The following is a 13,611-nucleotide window of genomic DNA, read 5'->3' as shown; positions in this document are numbered from 1 at the left end:
TCCCCAAGGATACATATAGGCATTTCAACATCCCCAACAGTTATTTTCTGGTCTGGGAATAAAGTCCCTTCCTGCAGCTTTTGAAACAGACCAGAGTTCCTGAAGATGCGAGCGTCATGCACCTTTCCCGGCCATCCCACGTTGATGTTGGTGAAACGTCCCTTGTGATCCACCAGAGCTTGCAGCACTATCGAAAAGTACCCCTTGCGGTTTATGTACTCGGCGGCTTGGTGCTCCGGTGCCAAGATAGGGATATGGGTTCCGTCTATAGCCCCACCACAGTTAGGGAATCCCATTGCAGCAAAGCCATCCACTATGACCTGCACATTTCCCAGGGTCACTACCCTTGATATCAGCAGATCTTTGATTGCGTGAGCTACTTGCATAACAGCAGCCCCCACAGTAGATTTGCCCACTCCAAATTGATTCCCAACTGACCGGTAGCTGTCTGGCGTTGCAAGCTTCCACAGGGCTATCGCCACTCGCTTCTCAACTGTGAGGGCTGCTCTCATCCTGGTATTCATGCGCTTCAGGGCAGGGGAAAGCAAGTCACAAAGTTCCATGAAAGTGCCCTTACGCATGCGAAAGTTTCGCAGCCACTGGGAATCGTCCCAGACCTGCAACACTATGCGGTCCCACCAGTCTGTGCTTGTTTCTCGAGCCCAGAATCGGCGTTCCACAGCATGAACCTGCCCCATTAGCACCATGATGCATGCATTGTCAGGGCCCATGCTTTCAGAGAAATCTGTGTCCATGTCCTGATCACTCACGGGACCGCGCTGACGTCGCCTCCTCGCCCGGTATCGCATTGCCATGTTCTGGTGCTGCATATACTGCTGGATAATGCGTGTGGTGGTTGATGTGCTCCTAATTGCCAAAATGAGCTCAGCGGCCTCCATGCTTGCCTTGGTATGGCGTCCGCACAGAAAAAAGGCGCGGAACGATTGTCTGCCGTTGCTCTGACGGAGGGAGGGGTGACTGACGACACGGCTTACAGGGTTGGCTTCAGGGAGCTAAAATCAACAAAGGGGGTGGCTTTACATCAAGGAGTATTTCAGGCAGGACTTCACGGAGGGTTCCAATAAGAAATGGTGCACCTAAGTTATCGTTGTTATTGGAACAAGGAGGTTAGCCTGGCCTCTGATTGATACATGGCTAGATTTACCTCGCTGCACCTTCTCTGTAAGTGACTGCAGTGCGATCTAGAAGAATGAGTCCCCTAGACAGGGGAGGGGGGGAAGCAAATCTGGTCTATTTCTTGTTTTGATCCACTCCATCTATCTTTTACATCTTTGGCTGGCAGCAGACGGTGCAGAAGGACTGCATGCCATCCACATCTCATGGCTGCTCGGCAGAAGATGGTACAGTACGACTGCTAGCAGTCCATATCGCCTGCCCGCTCACCATAAGACGGTTCAATAGGACTGACTGCAGGACTAAAGAGAATGACCTGCTCAAGTCACTCCAAATTTAGTCCCTGCGCCCATGTCTGCCCAGGCGCTCCTGATCGACCTCACAGAGGTGACCAGGAGCACCTCAGACATGACGATGATGGCTACCAGTCGTACTGTACCGTCTGCTGCCACAAGGCAAGGGGTTGCTGCTACTGTGTAGCAATGCCGTACCGCGTCTGCCAGCATCCAGGAGACATAGGGTGACGGTTACCTGAGCGGGCTCCATGCTTGCCGTGGTATGGCGTCTGCACAGGTAACTCAGGAAAAAAGGCGCAAAATGATTGTCTGCCCTTGCTTTCACAGGGGGAGGGAGGGTGGGAACGGGGGCCTGACGATATGTACCCAGAACCACCCGCGACAATGTTTTAGCCCCATCAGGCATTGGGATATCAACCCAGAATTCCAATGGGCAGCGGAGACTGCGGGAACTGTGGGATAGCTACCCACAGTGCAATGCTCCGGAAGTCGACGCTTGCCTCGGTACTGTGGAAGCGCTCCGCCGAGTTAATGCACTTAATGCACTTAGAGCATTTTCTGTGGGGACACACACACTCGAATATATAAAACCGATTTCAAAAAAACCGACTTCTATAAATTCGACCTAATTTCGTAGTGTAGACATACCCTTAGTCCCCTTATTGACACATTAGCCCCACCGACACATTTATTTACGGTGATTTGTTATGATGTGCCAAAGAGTTAGAATGATTCGGATGTTTACAAAAAACAAACTTTTCCATTTCCACCCCAGACAAGACCAGGAGCAACATTAAAAGCTGCTATTTTCTCAACCCTGAGCCCTGACTCAGACTTCAGCTTTAAAAGACTTTCTGATATGATTTCCAAATCTGAAGGCTTAATGACCTAAAGACTTGACCCTTTAGAAGAAAGAGTGCCGGCTATACGTTGTAGGTTTCAAATGTTGGGTTTACAATTTACAAGCCCAGAAGGAAAAGTATCTAACTGGGAAGTTACAGTAGATGATCATAGTGCTGCTGTGATCATTTTTGAAGAAAATCAAATCCTCAAATAATTTAGGGCCTGATTCTGCTAGCATCACAGCTGTGTAGTAGTTCCTTATTCCACCATAAATAGTCACCATGGGAGTACAGGTGGTAGAATTGGATCCTGTAAACTCCTTGGATGAAATGATGGCTCCACTGACACCAATGGGAGTTTTGCCATTGATTTCTATGGGGCCAAATTTTAGCCCCTTGACTTTTATGGGACTACTTATGTGAGTACCTGCTCATCAATGTGCATAGATTGCACAATCTGGCCCCTGCTGAACAACAAAATGAGGAAAAAGAATATCAGATTGCAAGGGGTCTCTGAACTTTTACATGATACTGATTCCTGGTGAAAACAGCCAACAAATATTCGACCCAAAAGTCCTACAATCTCATCTTCAACATGATTCAGCTATTCCTCACCCAGTCAGGAAAAATGTGGCTCAGACATCTTTATTTACAGCTTTGTATCCCTGCATTTTAGTGTTTCCTCTCTGATTAAAATATACAGATTATTTTTTACATATGACAGGAGCACCTACCAACCCTAGTCATTGACCAGGACCCCGTTGTGCAAGACACTCCTACAAACAGAGATTTTACCGATGAATAAAATATATTTTTTTTTACAGAACGGGGTATTAATTTTGCTTCACTTTTCCTGGCAAAGCTTAAGACCATTGGTGGCAGTATAGTTACCCCCTATATGAGCTATTATGCTATGCAGTTTATGAAATAAGTGACCACTGGTGCTAATATGAAAACAGCATACCATAATATCAAGCTCATGGCCCCAATCCTTTGCTGCAGCCCCAAGGAGATAAGGGGCAGGGATGGAGTGTAAAGATGCCTGTAAACTGCCTTTGGAACCCTGCTCTGTGGGGTTCTTCATTCCAGGCTAAACCCATTAAGAAAGCCCCTTACAACCTTCAGGAAACTATTTTTTCACTGCCAGGGATACCAGGGGCACTCTTTTTCCCCACTAATACCCCTAGTGCTGGCTTCAGGGATAGAGGCTGGAGTAGGAGCTTCCGCAGCAAATCTGTCTACCTGGGAATTCTCCTGCACTGGAGAAATCCTCCAGAAGCTGGCTAAAATGGCTTTAGAGCAGCTCTGCATCACTGGAGCAGCAGGAAGTTGCCCCCTCGTGGTGAGGATCTGGCCCAACTTGCTTTGGAATCTCTGTATTCTATCATCTACTTTAAGGTCATAATTGTTTAAATGTGAACACTCTTTTCCTCTTTGAATGTTTGAACTGTACACCATTGACATATGTTGAAAACTGTCTTGGGTTCATTTGAAATGTCTTCCAGTTCTTACCCCATAACCATCACTAACAAAGTCCACCACAAGTGGGCAGTTGTCCACACATGCCTGGTAGGATAGGGATGATTGTTCGGCACATGTTTCATTAGGGAACCAATCTTCATTTTATTTGGAGAAAATAGAATAAAATATTATTGTTCCATCAACTGGTATTTTATGGCCCATTGAACAGCCAGAGTAGGAAACATCTTAATAAATAATGGCTTATGTACTATTTAACTGTGAACGTTGTCTATTCATTTCATATATAAGTTCTATAAAGAGCAGTGGTAGCTGCTATGTACACATAACGGCCACTGCTCACATTTGCTCACCAATTATTTTTTGAACGATTAACAAAATAATGACAGCATATTAATAATGGCAACATACTCCCTCTTGGTGTAAATATGCAGAGCACTAGGCAGATGTTTTTATTTTTCCCCTCATTTTTGTTCTGCTTGTGAAGGACACAGGGTTGACAGCCTTGCAGACTAAACTCCTCCATGTGTGACCAGGAAAAGAACAGCATAGCCGGTGGTAGGGCAAGCTTTCCATACCCTGCCTATCCAATCCCACCCGACATTTTGCAGGGCTGACATATCCTGTGAATTAGGGGATTTCAGTCTTCAGCTCCTCTGCTAAAACTGTAAACACGAGTGACAATGAACAACAGCTGTGGGGTTCTTTTGTTTGTTTTTTCAAACATGGACACCTTTATCTTGCTCATTACACATACAGTGTGAAAAAATCACTAGGTGGAAATAATGTTTGGTCCCTATTGGACTAGGCTGGGCTTGTGCCAGTGACATAAAAATGAGACTATTTCCCACTAATAAACCCATGAGCCTCCAGTTTCTCTGGACACTCTTCCAAACAAAGAGCTGCAGATCACACCTTCTTGGTTCATCTTCGCCCCCACTTTATTCAAAACATTATCATCACTTCTCTTGTTCTAATATTTCTATGGATGCTCCTCTCTCATTCAAAACATTGGTGCTGATTTCTGAGGAGATAATGCAGGCGTACCTTCAAGGTGTTCTTTTTTCAGATAAATTTTATGTCAAACATATGATTGGCATCTTTTTATTGACAGTAGGAGATGGGTTGCCAGATTATCCTGCTGGTATATGGATGGTTCCCATATTTATTCAAGCAAATTAGATCTTTTCTACCACCCCATGTCACCTAGTAATTCATCTGTTGTAGCTACTTTCTCTGTCTTCCTTCCTTTCTTCCTTCCCACTACTATATTAAGCTAGTATTAATGATTTATTTAGTTAGTGCTAGCTTGAGCTTTTAGTATAGAGTACATAGGAAGGTATGGGGTGGAGATGCACCATACTCTGGGTGGGGTGGAGAGCACTAGAGGCATTGTGGGTCTCTGAGTTGTGGCAGGAGGGAGGGGAGTCAGTTATTACAGCTACATAGTGGGAATACTATACTCTCTCTCATAGCATGACCAGCCAGAACATGGGCATGGTGGAACCCTTGTTCCACCTCCCCAGCCCCTTTGCTCAGTTGTTCCGAGGGGGAGTAGCTGAGGTAAAGATCCTGTGCTCTCAGGAGTGCAGGAACTCCACATCTGGCTGTCTCTTACATTAGTCACACGGATGGTGGCAGGGGAGACCTTATTCCCTCCTATTAATCTGCACTTCTGTAAAAGGAAAAGGCGCGATCCATCCCCTAATTATTTGAAGTAGAACCATGAGACCTAGAGTACCAGACTACATTTCCAGACAGTTCTACCTGAATAGCTGTCAATTTTTTAACTCTAGTTAGTTCACAAATGGCACCCTTACACTTACTTGTATGTTTTAAGAAGCTGATAATTGCGGCATGAAAAGTCACACATGCAAAATCTCTGCATTATTTTCAGAAAGCAGCTGATGGGCTTAATGCAGCTGCAAATAATTCTAAATGTTCGTACACCATCAGCCCTCGAATTTAGTACATTATGCACCGTTTGCAAATTAAGTCTACCAAGCCCTTTAAGGTTTATTATTATATGTTGTATTCTGCTGCAGAGATATTTTCTCAAGGGGAAAAATAGAAGCCATCTATATTTTACAATAGAAATTAAGCTGGCATTATTCCAAAAACAGTGTAAATTAGCAGCAAGGCACATTGCAAACAAAGCTGACAGTCATTTATAATATAAAACAGAGTGGCATTTTAGTAGCATGTATACAAAATGGACAGATATGGCTTTATTCCTAGCTTCTGAGGGCATAAATTAGTGTGTGCATGCCTGCACTGCTCCCTCTAATTTTAGAGGGATTTTGAATAATTTTGAATATTATCTATTTAAAACTTCTTGGTATCTGAACGAGTTTACCTGAATGCTATTTAACACACTTTTCAGTTTGTAGCACATCAATAATTTACTGTATATTTCTGTACAGCGCTTATGTCCAGGTCCCTGATTACCACCAAATTGATATCTTGACATTTTTCAGAGCACTTCAGTTTAGAAGCCTTTGGATTGTACACGTGTGCGTGTTACAAAGTGATTGAAATGAAAGTAGCACTCCCAGTGCTGAGCAGCAGGTCTAAAAACATTTCAAACCAATAACTCTGAACGTCCTGCTCATCTCCATTCACTTTAAAACCAGAAGCAATATGTGTTGCTGGTTAGATAAGAAAATAACACTTAAAACTGGCACTTACTGCCCAATGGTAGCTGTGTGCTTCCCTTCTCTCACACAATCTGCCAAGCCAATCTTACTGCTTCTGCGATGCTGAAAAAAAAAATAAGACAACAAATCAGACATTAGCGAAAGAGGAGAGATTTTTAATTCTTGCCCGGAGCTGGAGTTACGCATAAATGATATTGGTACATCTGTCTGGAAATACTGTTGACACTTGAGAGTCCTCTTCAGAAAGAAATGCAGATAGGGATGGAAGTTCCCTTTTTTCCCCTTCTGACAGTGGACTCCATTTAACCCCTACCTGCTACAAACTAATGACAATCTGTCAGTGTAAAATCTAGCCACAAATATTTTATGTTATTGTGTAAAGTTCAGGTCTGACCAAGAAAAAATAATCAGATGGGTTTATCAGCATACTGAAGAATAATCAGATCCATCACCCTCACCTTTGGCCATTTTTAAGAGCAATCCTGAACGTTCCAGAGTAGTGAGTTAACTTTTCTTTTTAAATAGCCTCCCTAATTTATTCCCCATGCTATGTCACCTCCAGTTACCAACTGGAAACCCAAGAATCAAAATAGTGCAATATTAAACAGAACAAATTTCCAGCCTGACTGGAAGCAGAAGTCACATGTGGAGGAGACCCTGATTATGAGATGTCCACCTCAAATTTTCCTATGAAAAAGGCTAGGATACATCAGATGACATTCTAATTAGCACTCAAGCTTCAGGGTGCACATCTCACCCAAATGCAAGCCAAATCCAAAACAACAAACGCTTTATAGTTTGCCTATCATACGAAAGTAGAATCCCCATCTCAACCAACTTCATTGTAAGTTAGACCCATCCAGGGCCACATAAAGGCAACACTCACATACCCACTCCCTCAAGACACTTCTGGCATTGCCCCCAAATTATGACCCAGCTCTCTACTTGAATTGGAGTAGAGTGGAAGGGGCAGCAGGATAGGGCTGTGTAATCTCTGACAGAACAGTAGCAGATACCTACTCTGCATGGGAGCTTCAGTGGTGACAGCAACTGTCCCTCTCCCCTGTGGAGGCAGTGATGGCAGCTGTGATATATCTGTTTGGATGGGTAGTCTGGGCCTACTGTATTATTCTCCTGTCACACAGTCCTCAGCCGGAGTGGCATTGACTGAGAACCGCCCGGAACAGTAGGTCTTGGAGTAAACACCCCACTGTCATGCATAGGCCAGCTCTTCTTCTGCTGGTGCAAATAGAAGAAAGCACTGACTTTCTGACATTCATGTGTGACAACTGCTGTGTACTGAAGGGTACAGTAACCACTGGAGCCAGTGAGCCTGACTCCAGTCACGTGACAGGGCTAGTAACCCATACCCATGTCAGCTGACTGGGGTAAACAAATAAAGTTCAGTTGACTCTTACTAGCATTCATGTGTGAGTCACACATTTATTAACCTAGTATGAAGAAGCATTTACAGTTTCTAGTAAGCTCCATTACAAAATATCAGATGGTGTTAATTTAATTAAAAATTTAAAAAGAGATGCAGATAAAACTCTTAATCATTCCTCACTTCTGATACATTATAGATGTCACCACATTGAAGCATACCTTCCTTACAATGTTACACCTACAGTTGTTCCATTTTCAGTTCTCCATGCAGTCTGTAAAGCTTGTCAAAACTTAGGGAAATGATGACAGTTTTGTAACATCACTGTTGCCAACTCTCATGATTTTTTTGCAGTGACGGGATTTTAGCTGTGGCTAGAGCCCAGTCTGAAGATGAAGAGAGAAACTCCAGCCCTCTAGCGAATTTGAGCCTTGAATGCCTGTCCCAGTTGCCTGCCTCCTGGGGTAGAGCAACCAATCACAGCTGCTATGGGAAAAGCAGTTTCCCCTTCCCCCCACCTCATAATCCCAAAGCCATGCTCATGGAAGGAGAGGGGGAGTAGTGAACTAAAGAATTCCTGGAGCTGACACCCCCCGCAAATCTGGAAGGGGGAGAGGTGACCCCATTGCAGCCCCCAACCCAAAAGACTGGAAGAGAGAAGTGAAGAACACCAAGAGGAGCAGAAGTGTGGCTGAGAAAACATGGGGGTGAACTGATGGAAAGAAGGGCTGCGGGGGGCAGAACTGATTTGAAAGTTGGGGCAAAATTAATTTCTGGGCAGTGGATGGGAAGACGTGGGGTAAGAGCACCTGAAGCATGGGCCAAATCTCTCTCTCTCTCTCTCTCTCACACACACACACACACACACTAAGGGAGAGCTCAAAAATCTAAAGACAGACCAAAACCCCCACTATTTTATTCAGATATAACATTATCAATTAATAACAACATTAAAATGTACATGTTTATTAACATTGCACTAATAATATTAATAAATACATATGTTATTATTAATGATATAGTAGTAAATTGCATTTAAGGTCTGACTCATGATTTTTGATCTCCTGAGATTGGCAATGCTGAGTAAAAAGCTAGTGACATTTTCAAATAAGTTCTGATAACCCCACCAACCATAATGAGGAAAGGATTTTAAAGGAACACTATCAATTTCAAAATGTCATTTTATTATTAATATTGTGGTAGCACTAGGAGGCCACCACTGAGATTAGTGCCTCATTATGTTGTTCATACATGTATTAAGAGACAGTAGCTGCCCTCAAAAGTTTCCAATCTTAATAGACAAGACAATAAAAGGGTGGGAGAAAGAGTATTATCTCCATTTCATATGTGGGAAATGAAGACACAGTGATTGAGTGATCTGCCCAAGGTCATAGAGGAAGTCTGTTGTGGAACTCAGCCTAGACCCATGCTTTCCTAAGTTCCATTTCAGTGCTTTAACCAAAAACTTTTTTCTCTAGATCTTTCTTCATTTCTATATGAAAGTCTCTGACCTACTATTTTTACATGTAACCTTACCATACAGAAATTGCAAGTGGTCAAATAAAATGTGGTGCGCTCTATTTTTCAGTCTTATTTTTGCATTAGATATTTATTTGTATTGCAGCAGTACATGGAGGCCTCTATTAGGGATCAGGACACATGTAAAATTAAAAAGATGTTTCTCCTCCAAGGAGTTTATACAATCTAAGTAGCTAGTGTCCAGTCAGTTGCATGTCTGTGTTGATAGTGAAATTCACATTAATTTTACATATCAGCATGGTGACATCACAGTAATGCCAACTTAGGGGAATTCATGTGTACACAGGTCCTATAAGAGCGTGTGATAAGAGCAGAGGAACAGCCAGAAGGGTGTCTATTCACCTCTCTAGGACTCCTAGAAGAGGCTGAAGGATAAAAGCTGGGATGGTGTCTCCCCTTTGTGGTTCCCCATATTGTTTTAGGGCAAATGAAATCCAACGATCACAATCACCACAGCATGAAGCTCTGAAAGGTAAACAATGTGTAGCAAGGTGACACTGGTTTTCTAGTCTCTCCCCAGGCTGTTTGCAGAATTGGAAGAGAACTGAATGGGAAGGCAGAGTCTATGAGTTACCAGCGGGGGTGTAGCAGGACTCTGAGCCTCCCTGCCTGATCTGCCACTGTCACAGATAATAGCAGGGACTGTAAGCCATGTCATGACCCCTCTCCTGCGTGAAAGCATCAAGTGGGGATAACCAAGGTAGCTGTTAGGTGAAGAGAAGCATTGAAGCTCTCTCCCCTGCTAGTGCAACCCAGGTAATCATCAGAAGGAGAGAAAAGAATATTAAACATGTATGAAAAAGTGCAAACTGAAGAAAAATCATGAAGTGGCAGCAAGTTGGGCACAAACTTTAAGATGCTCATTTTAATGACACTTTGAAAACATAGGAGATGTCAAATTGATTGCCTTTGAAGACTATCATAAGAGATCAGATGTGGAGCTGGAGCACCAAGTTTGGCCTCCAGAATAACATATAAAATAGAAAAAAAAAAACCCTTCTGTGTTAAAATGAGATACGTGTAGTTCCCTCTACAGTGCATTGATAATCCTGCAGTCTTATAATTCCAGCAATTCTGCAGAGGATTTCACTGAACAACAAAGAGTGCCTGTTACAACAAAAACAAAACAAAACCTCTCCTGTTCCTGCAGGGCTGAAGGAAATTTTGAAACAGCTGGACAGCACTTTTTCAAGAGAGTCAAAATATAACGGTTATATTTTGACTCTTGAAAAAGTGCTGTCCAGCTGTTTCAAAATTTCCTTCTGTCCTGCACTTTTTCATACATGTTTAATATTCTTTTCTCTCCTTCTGGTGATTACCTGGGTTGCGCTACCACATTCATCTACAGTGGCTTTTAACAGTAAACACATGCAAACTGCTCCTAGAATATTTAATTTGTCCCTTTTGCAGAGAATGTTGAGTAGGGTGAGTCATGGTGGAACCTGCTTGTTGAGAAGAAATAGGCACTCAGAGTCTGGTTTTCTTCTTCCTTGGAACACACAAGACCAATTATACTAACTAACATCATCATCACCGAAAGATGAAAGGAAGAAGGGAAATGAGTATAACTGTAGATGCTTTAAAAAAAACCCCACTGTTCTCTCCTTCTGGGTTTAATATCACAGTTGGAATAAATCTGTTTTGATTAGCACCACGCTAAAGATATCTTTGGGGGAGAAAAGAAAATAAACAGTATACATTTTTAAAAAAAATCCAACAGCCTTACACTGAAAGAAGTTATTAATATTGTCTTTATTACTTTTACTCTTGTTATTGCTTCTTGAAATGGTAGGAGAGATCTAAGAGTTATGGTCTGTTTTCCCATTGATACTATAATGAGCCACTAGGGGAACTAGAAGCAACTTACTGCCACACAAATTATGGCAAGTTTTTGGGGGTTTTTTTAGGTTGTATAATTAAGGGGAGGTAGTGCTATTGGCAACAGGATTAGTCTTTAAATTCCTCACTCCCCGCCTCAGGGAGCTGAGCACTGTAACTCCCCTTCTGTATATTTCTAACCAACTAAAGCTATTATCTTTTTGTTTACCATAAATAGTGCCTGTGACTCACTTTGTTTTGGGGAACCTGCCTCACAATCCCAATATAAATGTATGTGGCTAGCCCCTGTGGGAGAACCACAGTGCATTGCAATGGTGCAAAATCCATCATAAAGAAATCTCCCAACATTTACAACTTGAAACAGTGCAGCTATATCATCTCAAGAAGTGATTTTGTTAGTTCTCAGAAGGTAAACATACTGGGCCTGACCTACATACCCAACTGCTCCAGGAACTAGTATTGATAATGCTATAGAAGTTATAATATCAGTACCTGACATAACTGAATAATTGCTGATGTGGGCACTGTGCTATTGAAGAAGCTGTCTTTTAGGTGTGATTTAAAACAGAAGTCATCTTGACTATTACCCTAGAGACCCAGTTATTATACTTGGGGCATGTAAGAAGCCCACAGCAATTTTTGCAAGAGGAGGCCAATAACCATCCTTATGTGCTCATCTAATTACAATGTGACGTTTTGATTGGATATGATATTGTTACTTCCTGTCCTAAGCTCTTGCATAGTGTTTCTGTGCATTTGTTATCAGCTGCTATGTTACACTCCATAATTCTTTCAGTTTTGGTAGCGGGTAAAATGATTAGACTAGACTGATGGACAAACTATTTATATCATTTAGCAAAATGCATAAACGCTTTGGGATCCATATGGATGAAAGAAGTCCTCAACATTGAAGGCCTGCAACATATGATAACTCCAGTCCTGTACCCACACACTTGTCTTCTACATGTTTTTGTACTGGAAATAACATTTTTGACTAATATTGATTACTTGTAAACTATATTCTCAAGTAAGTTTCAATTGGTAAGCATTTGCTCAGAAAAGTGATCATCAGAAATGATTTCCTTGTGATTTTTTACACTTTAAATATTCCTTCCCTCCCCCTCCCCCGTGGCTACTTGAAAAGCCAAAGCACTGAAAGCCTAATTAATCTTCTTGCTTTGGCACATAGCTGGAATCCAACTGAGTGACTGTAGTCTAAGCATAGAAACAAGAGCAGCACTTTAGGGAATGCATGCACCTAGCAGGGACCTAAAAGCTTCAATTTTTAAGCTCCAACAACAGTATAATGATCTTAGTGATCTTACTATGCTATGAACAAAAAAAAAAAAAAGGGGGGGATGGTCATTTTATGCCCTATAATTTTCAAATGCTACCTACATATGGCATTTGCTTGAAGGCACAGAGCCATATAGCTGAACTTGACAGTTTTTCCTTCACTGCCCTGCACTTTTTCATTGCCATAAATGGGAGATGAATTAGCATACAGCTATTTGTTCTAATGAGAAATTCATTCCTTTCTGAGAATACCAGTAAGAAATAATGTGTGCTTATCATACATAAACTGCATTTTTGGAAGCATAAGCCAAATATTTACTATGCTGCCTTTCCCCCCAATTCTTATTGTCTAACTTATAAAGGGTTTTTTTAAATCTTTTAATTAAACTTAGAGTCTAATTGCTTGGCTCCCCATAATCCCCTTCATCTGTAGCTTCACTGAGGCATCTGTAGCTTCACTGAGGCATCCATGAAGGGAAGCTCAAATTACCAGCTAGAACCAAGCACAGGTATTAGAATATGGCCATTTATAGGGTCCTACCAAATTCACGGCCATGAACAATGTGTCACGGGCTGTGAAAACTGGTCTTTTGTGTGCCTTTACTCTATACTACACAGATTTCCTAGGGGGAGACCAGCATTTCTCAAATTGGTGGTCCTGACCCAAAAGGAAGTTGCAGGGGCAAGTCACAAGGTTATTTTGGGGGGCGGGATTGTGGTATCGCCACCCTTACTTCTGTGCTGCCTTCAGAACTGGACAGCCGGAGAGTGGCGGCTGCTGGCTGGGAGCCCAGCTCTGAATGCAGCGCCCCGCCAGCACACAGCAGCAGCACAGAAGTAAGGGTGGTAATACCATTCCATGCCATCCTTATTTCTGCACTGCTGCCTGCAGAGCTGGGCAGCCAGAGAGTGGCAGCTGCTGACTGAGGGCCCAGCTCTGCAGGCAGCAGCAGAGAAGTAAGGGTGGCAACACCACAGCATGCCCTCCTTACTTCTGCGCTGCTGCTGGTGGGGCTCCAGAGCTGGGCTCCCGGCCAGCAGCCACCGCTCTCCAGCTGCCCAGCTCTGAAGGCAGTTTCTGCCACCATGAGCAGCACAGAAGTAAGGGTAGCAGTACCGCAACCCCATCTCCTACAATAACCTTG

The 13,611-nt window shown here is 42.8% G+C and overlaps 1 protein-coding gene across 3 annotated transcripts in view; it reads right to left on the bottom strand.

Moving 5' to 3' along the window:
- The window catches only part of CDH18 (cadherin 18), an 849,773-nt gene that overhangs the window by 273,452 nt on the left and 562,710 nt on the right, over window positions 1-13,611 (bottom strand). For all 3 annotated transcript variants that reach the window (XM_084618628.1, XM_084618629.1, XM_084618630.1), the window contains one exon: window positions 6,440-6,510. The gene's annotated coding sequence lies outside the window, so the exon portion shown is untranslated. The remainder of the gene's footprint in view (window positions 1-6,439; window positions 6,511-13,611) is intronic.

This window comes from Lepidochelys olivacea (assembly GCF_965140295.1).
Source record: "Lepidochelys olivacea isolate rLepOli2 genome assembly, chromosome: 2".
Lineage (NCBI taxonomy): Eukaryota > Metazoa > Chordata > Testudines > Cheloniidae > Lepidochelys > Lepidochelys olivacea.
Note: the sequence above shows the minus strand (reverse complement) of the source record. Positions and strands in the feature narration are given on the sequence as shown.